This window comes from Vigna radiata, chromosome 2 (genome assembly GCF_000741045.1).
Source record: "Vigna radiata var. radiata cultivar VC1973A chromosome 2, Vradiata_ver6, whole genome shotgun sequence".
In the NCBI taxonomy this organism is placed as follows: domain Eukaryota; kingdom Viridiplantae; phylum Streptophyta; class Magnoliopsida; order Fabales; family Fabaceae; genus Vigna; species Vigna radiata.
Window position 1 is genome coordinate 7,773,447 of NC_028352.1, and position 8,001 is coordinate 7,781,447.

Consider the following 8,001-nt stretch of genomic DNA (forward strand, 5'->3'; position numbering starts at 1 on the left):
TGAAGTGTTGTCTAGCTATATGATGATGGTTTTAACGATTGCCATTAGTATCTATATATATAGAAGCAGGAAGTAGGCAACTCCATATCTTAATGCAAAGAATACAAATAGCGAAAGATCTCACCTAAGGTTTGGTAAATATTGTGACGTGTTTCTTCTTTATATCTATTATTTTTAAAAGTAGTTATTTGATTTTTAAGAATATGGTTTTCAAGAATATAGCAGCATGACATTTTTAAGAATAAAGAAACATCCCTATTTTACATAGCATTCATAAAAAAAAAAACTATATATTAACATGAAATTTTTTATTTTAAAACGTGAAATAATTTAAGATGTCAACTATAAAATTAAAAATATTATTATTTTCTTGAATTTCTCAATGCTGTTGAAGGATTAAGGTGTGTGTCTACATATATAATAACCTTTTCCTAAAATCATAAATATGAAGGAGATGTTGGTAGGCAGAAACTAACTTGTGATGAAAATAGAAAGGATAATTAATGCCATCGAAATGTTTAAAGTCTTGTCCATATATATATATATATATATATATATATATATATATATATATATATATATATATATATAGATAGATAGATATAGATGTGTGTGTATGTATTCGTTAAAGGAGAAAACATGTGTATGTACATGGTGGGTGTTTGTCCAATGTTGGATGAGTTGTGATAATGAACTACTGTCATAACAATCACTAGCAATGATTTTAAGTTTTTAACTAATTAGTTTAAATGATGAATGTATTAGAGTTTAGAAAAAGATAGCTATGATTTTCAGTAATTATACTTGGAACTACTACTATCATATGGTGGAGATGGTTTGCATCTATTTATATATATTGACTTATTTGTAAGATAAGGTTTACATCTACTTGTATATTGTAAATTAGTTTTATTTCTAGTCGATGTGAGATTTTCAATAGAAATTAGTTTCACATATGAACGCTTTATGTTACCAATGAGGAGCATTGGTAAATCTTGAAGTAAATGGTTTTGATGATGCTACAAGAAGTTTAACATGAAGAAAGTATTATAAATCTTTTTAAAAAGCACTTTGTAGAATATAAATGTATTAGGAATGCCTTTAAATATGTAAAACTTGTATTTTAGGTACTGTTCTGGAATAATCGATTATGAGGAACAATAATCGATTATCATGAGTTTTTCTGAAAAATTGTGTTGCTCTGGAATAATCGATTATCACTCCAAATAATCGATTATCACAGGTTAATTTGAAATCTGCCTAAGTTATCTTGAAAAGCCTGTAACGGACTTGAATAATCGATTATCACTTAAAATAATCTATTATTACTGGCAGTTGTAACATGACTCTTCATATTCAACTAGCTGTCTATATATGGATGCTTAGAGAACACTAGAAATAACATAGTTGAACAGAAAGCTTTTGAAGAATACTGTTTGTCAGAGGAAGTTCTCAAAAGCTAGTTCAGTTCCCTTGCTTGGTCTCGTGAATAGGAGAAGCTCACATTTTGTGTGTCGATAGTCGGAGCAGTTCTCTTCGAGTTGGCAAGGTGCTCTTCCTGGTCTTGTGAATAAGAGAAGCTCAGATTTCGTTGGTCGAAAGTTGGAGCGGTTCTCTTTAAGTTGGAAGAGTGTTCATTCTTCCGGTTCGTTCGTCGAAGGAAGGTTATATCATCATATTTTATTCACTCTTATTGTAATTTGTGAAACTGATTTCTAGTGAAACTGTTAATCACTTTTTATAATGATTAATGACTGGACGTAGATTCTTTTGAATCGAACCAGTCTAAAAATTACTTGTGTGATTTTTCTACTCCCTATACTCTTTACTATTATATGCACATCAACTGTTCGATAAATTTTCTTTTAGAAAATTTATTTTTAAAACTGACCATTTTAATTTAAAAAGTGACGGAACACGCTTTTCACTTATTAACTTTATTTTGCTGCGTTACTTTCCGAACGATACCAATTGTTCCAACAATTGGTATGAGAGCTTGACTTGATAGGTTTTCAATATTTTCAAAAATGGCCGGTCATAATCAAAATCTTGTATATGCCGAGGGTGCTTCTATTAACAGACCACCACTTTTTACTGAAGATAATTATGCGTTCTGGAAAGTTAGAATGAAAATCTTTATGGGTTCTGTTGACAGAGGTATCTGGGATGCAGTATAAAGTGGTCCTTTTATTCCTAAAAATACAGTTGATGGTGTAGAAGTAGAAAAACCATATTTTAATTGGACTATTGAAGAAAATAGACGAGCTCAGTTTGATATTAAAGCTCGTAAAATTATTTCATCTGCTGTTGTACTTGATGAATTTGATAGAATTTCTATATGTAAGACAACACAGGAAATGTGGGAAGTCCTCAGAGTCACACATGAGGGTACAGAGGATGTGAAAGTTGCAATGAGGAACACTCTCATCCAGGAGTATGAGATGTTCAGAATGCAACCTGGAGAAACTATATCTGATGTCCAAAAGTGTTTCACTCACATTGTGAACCACTTGACTAGTTTGGGTAAGACCTTTGATACTAATGAATTAAATGTCAAAATATTGAAATCATTGGACAAGTCTTGGCAACCAAAGGTGACTGCCATTTCGGAATCACAAAACCTTTCTCAAATGACGATGCCGATTCTCTTTGGAAAGCTCCGTGAGCATGAGCTTGAATTGAAAAGATTATCTGCTGAAGAGGATCAAGGTAAAAAGGAAGACACTTGCTTTCAAATCCAAAATCTCAAAAGGCAAGAGTTCTAAAAAGTTTGAAGATGATGATTCTGATGATGAGGAGAACATGAGCCTCATGATAAAGAAATTTGCTAAGTTTATGAAAGCAAAAGGTAAGGATAAATTTCGTAAAGAAAGGAGAGAAAACAAGAATCTCCTTCAAGTGTCAAATGCTACAGATGTGGAGAAAGAAAAATGACGAAAGCTTACATATGAAAGTTGAATGTCCAAAGAGCAAGAAAAATGAAGAAAAGAAGGAAAGAAAGTTTCCAAAGAAGAAGAAAGCTTACATTGTTTGGGAAGACAATGCGTCTAGCTCAACAAGCTCAAGTGATTTAGATGACGAAGCAAATATATGTCTAATGGCTGACTCAGAAGATACTGGAAGCCAAGTAAGTGATTCTAGCTTTGAATCTAGTGAGTTAGACTTGCAAAAAGCCTTCTTTGAATTAATAAATGAATCTAAAAAACTTGATGCTGCACATAAAAAGCTTGAGAAAGAGTACAATGAATTGAAATTGAAATATGATCATTTTCTTGATGAAGAAGTTGTTTTAAGAAATAAAGTTAGCACTTTAGAAACAAAATCATCTGACTCAATTTCAATTGTTGAACCTGTTCAATGTTTGTCTTGTAAAAGTCATATGTTTGATATTGACATACTTGAAAGCTTACTTGCAAAAGCAACCAAGACAAATTCACTTGTTAAAACAAACTTTAAAAGAAGCAATGTTGGAAATAGGAGTATGCATCAAAACAAAAAGTCTAAAACTAGAAGAACTCGTAAAGTTTGGGTTGAAAAAGGGACTTTTGTTAAAAATAAAGTAAATAATGTTTGCTGTTTTTACTGTATGAAACATGGACATACATCAAATAAGTGCAATATTAAACATTTTGATGTTCCAAATGGTAAATATGCATGGGTTAAAATTGTTAAATGATGAATACTTATATAAACTAACCCCAAGGACCCATAATAAGATTGGGGACCTAAATTCTTACCAATTTGTTTTGTAGGAACCTACCAAGTCAAAGAAGCCATTGTGGTATCTTGACAGTGGATGTTCAAGACACATGACCGATGACAAAAAAATGTTTATCTCTTTTGAGAAGAAAAAACAAGGATTCGCAACTTATGGGGATAACAAGGGGATAACAACAAAGGTAGAATCATGGAAACCAAAGACATTGGAGGAGGAAACACCTTGACTATAAGAGACGTCTTGTATGTTGAAGGCCTCAAGCATCACCTTCTAAGCATAAGTCAATTATGTGACAAAGGTCTCAAGGTAACCTTTGAAAGTGATAAATGCACTGTTTATTTTAAAGACTCTACTGATATTGCTTTGCAAGGTGTTAGGCATAATAATATTTATTTGATTGATATAGAAAGTGCATCTAGTCATAGTATAATATGCTTAGTTGCTAAAGAGAAAAATCCTTGGCTATGGCATAAAAAAGCTGCGCATATTCATATGCAACATTTAAATAAATTGATTTCAAAAGATCTTGTGATTGGTTTGCCAAAATTAAAATTTGAGAAAGACAGATTATGCACTACATGTCAAGAAAGTAAACAAACCAAATCTCCATTTTCATCCAAAAGCATGATTTCTACATCAAAACCTTTAGAACTTTTGCATATGGACTTGTTTGGTCCATCTAGAATTAAAAGTTTTGGTGGAAATTACTATGTTATTGTAATTGTTGATGATTATACTAGATTCACTTGGACTTTCTTTTTGGCGTTAAAGAGTGAAGCTTTTAAAGCATTTAAATTATTTGCTAAGCGTATTCAAAATGAAAAGGATTTGAAAATCAAAATCCTGAAACGTGATCACGGTAGTAAATTTGAAAATGAATATTTTGAAAAATTTTGTGAAGAATATGTTATTTCACATAATTTTATGATTTGATTAATTCAATTTTTATCATTAGACAGTTGATATAAGAGTAGTAGTCTGTAACTTGAACTACTTATCTTCTATTGTAGAATTGTTGTAAAATAATTTATCGATTGGCCTTCTGAAAATCAAATATATGTGAGTTTGATTGAAATAACAATTGTGCCTAAATCTATAATCTATGACTAATTAATAATTAGGGTGCATCTCTTTCTATTACATCCCTAATAATTTAAAAGTAATTTGACCAATCAACGCTTTAACTATTTTTCTTTTAGCAGCAATCAGTCAATCAACCAATCCTTGGCTATTTACAAAAACAATAAAGAATATTTAAAGTAAATATTTCTTTTAACTGATTATTTAAGAAATATTTAGTCAGATTAAATAATGATTTTTTACACAAGATTTAATTAATTAATTGGGAGGTGTTTAGTGTAAGTTAAATTCTTTGAGACGTTTTTAATTCACATAAATAAAAATAAAAATAATTAGTTCAACATCGAATTATAAACTGGGAGTCCATTTTATGAATAAACATTTCTTAATCTAATTTATCATCTCTTAATATTGACAACATGATATTATAGTATTGGTGTATTTGAAGGTTTCAAACTAATGTCTTAATAATCCATTGCTAATAATTAATGAAAATATTTGGTGGATGACATGAAGAAGAAGAAAAAAGTAATGAGATAAAGAAAAAAATATACCATAGTTTTTTTTATAAATAAAATATTCATGTAATAATAATGATGTAACTTATGATATAGAGGAAATAGCAAAAATATAGTAGAAAATGAAAGATAAGAGAAGTATAAACTATAAAAGTAATATCATGGATTTTGACAAAATATCTTGAGAGAAACAAATAATATATCTAAAACTTATATGTATTATCATTCTAACTAATAAAACAAATTTGGGAGTACATAATTTAATATGATTATAATTATCAATAAACCTACGTTTATAAATAAAATACTATTATTTGTTCTTTCACATTCTTATATTTATCATAAATAAATATAAATTAAAATTTAAGGGACATAATTACTAAAAGAAAATATATTATAAATAAATTATATTTATAAACTGGTTATAAAAAATAAATAATAAATAATTTCATTTTATATTCCTTATGTAACATTTAAAAAAAAATTATAATATCATATTTTCTATATATAATATATAGAATTATATTATTGGTAAAATTTATAAATATTTTATTATTTTCTTAAAATAATGTAAGATAAAATAAAAACATTAATTAATTAAAAAATAATATTAAAATAATAATAATTAATATTAATTAATTAAAAATAACATTATTATATAAAAGAAGAAACATCAGAAACACTTGCTATTGAACAATTTCTTACAAAAAATGATTTTATAACGAGTTTTCATTTTATAATTTTTGTCAACAATTTCTTACAAAAAATGATTTTATAATGAGTTTTCATTTTATAATTTTTGTCTTATCTAATTTTATCTAATTTTTGCAAGCATAATGACATCAAAGGAATTGGTAATTGGCGTGGAAAAAAAATCAGAAACACTCGTTGTTAAACAATTTACAAAAAATGTTTATAATGAGTTTTCATTTTATAATTTTTGTCTTATCTAATTTTATCTAATTTTCACAAGCATAATGACATAAGAAGGAATTGGTAATTGGCCTAGAGGTTTCTTAATAGATGATGATTCAATATCTGTAGATGATGAAATTAGAGAGGTTAGTGAAGATGATGAAATTGAAGAGATCTTGAATGAACCTTTGCCTGAAGGTAAATATTTTAATGACTCAACTCTTTACAAAGGTAAATTGTTTAATGACATTTCTGATTTTTTTTTAGTTGGATCTACCATAGGATGATAGAGAAAATGTTAGATTGAGAGAGATGAAAGAGAAAGGGTTGAGAGGAACGAGGGTGAATAAGGGTTTAAGGGTTTCTTGTTTTTTTAGTTTTGAGAATTAAAATTATTCAAATACTCTTGACTTTAAAACTTATAATCCATAATATATGAGGGTATATATAACCCGGTGCTAAAATAGCAAATCCATATATATATGGGGTTTGTTAACACGCGTACGCCTGTTTTTCAGTTGGTACGTTTTAACAATGTGTACCGGATTATAGTAGACAAAAATACCCTCATTTATCATGAATTCTAAGTTTTAAGGTCAAGGATATTTTGAATAATTTTCATTCTCAAAACTAAAAAAAAAAATAAAAATCCCAAACCCTTACTCACCTTCCTCGTTTCTTTCAACCCTTTCTCTTTCATCTCTCACTCCAACATTTTCTCTGTCATCCCTACTGTTGCCCCAATTGAAAAAAAAATAAAAATCAGAAACCCTTGCCAAAAGTTTATTTTAAATGCCTGCAGAAGTTGATTCAATGATAGAAAAGGAACATAAGGAAATTAAAGAAATAGGTATAGAAGAGCTCCCTAGGAGTACAATTCTTTCAATTCTAGGTTGTAATCTTACATTGTGACACCCGGGCACTGACGAGGGCGGGGAGTGATCGCCGGTGCAAGAAGCATGGTGCAGGGGGCACAGACAAGGAGCGGCTCCTAGCAGGCTTCGAGTGGAAGGGGCACATGGACGAATCGAACATACACCAGAATGAGAGGGATCTGGAGACTGTATAGGTATGGGACTATACAGTTGAAGGATAACTTTGATTTGGCTACCCATATCACCAAAATGCATTTACTTTTCGGTAGCCTAACCCTTAAGAACTTCATGGTTAAGCGTGCTTAGCCTGGAGAAATTCTGGGATGGGTGACCTTCTGGGAAGTTTTCCCGGAAAGTGTGCGAGTGAGGACAAAGCACACTGGAAAGTCTCGTGGTGATGTGTGAGGGCAGTCAACAGTCCCTGTAAGTTGCCGGGGCGTTACATACATCATGTATACCATACCAAAAGAGAAAGGAAAAAGAAACACTTTGTGTAAAGGGAAAAAGACAATAAAGGGAAATATCTTGTTCTTTAAAAATATAATGAAATGTGGTGTAGATGTGTAAATGATATATGAAAATTTAGTTGATTTATGAAGGTTTTATTTACATGATTTAATTTAAAAATGAAATTTAATAATCATAAAAAGGGAAAATATATAACACCGCGGGTTGTTATGTGTGGCTGAGGGAGAGTATTGAGACGAGAGAAAAACAAATTGGATAAGTGAAGAAGGTGAAGGTGAATTAGGGTTAGGTAAGGGTTTCTGATTTTTTTTTTCCAATTGGGGCAGCAGTAGAGATGACAGAGAAAATGTTGGAGTGGAGTGAGAGAGATGAAAGAGAAAGGGTTGAGAGGAATGAGGGGTGAGTAAGGGTTTGAGGTTTTTTTTTT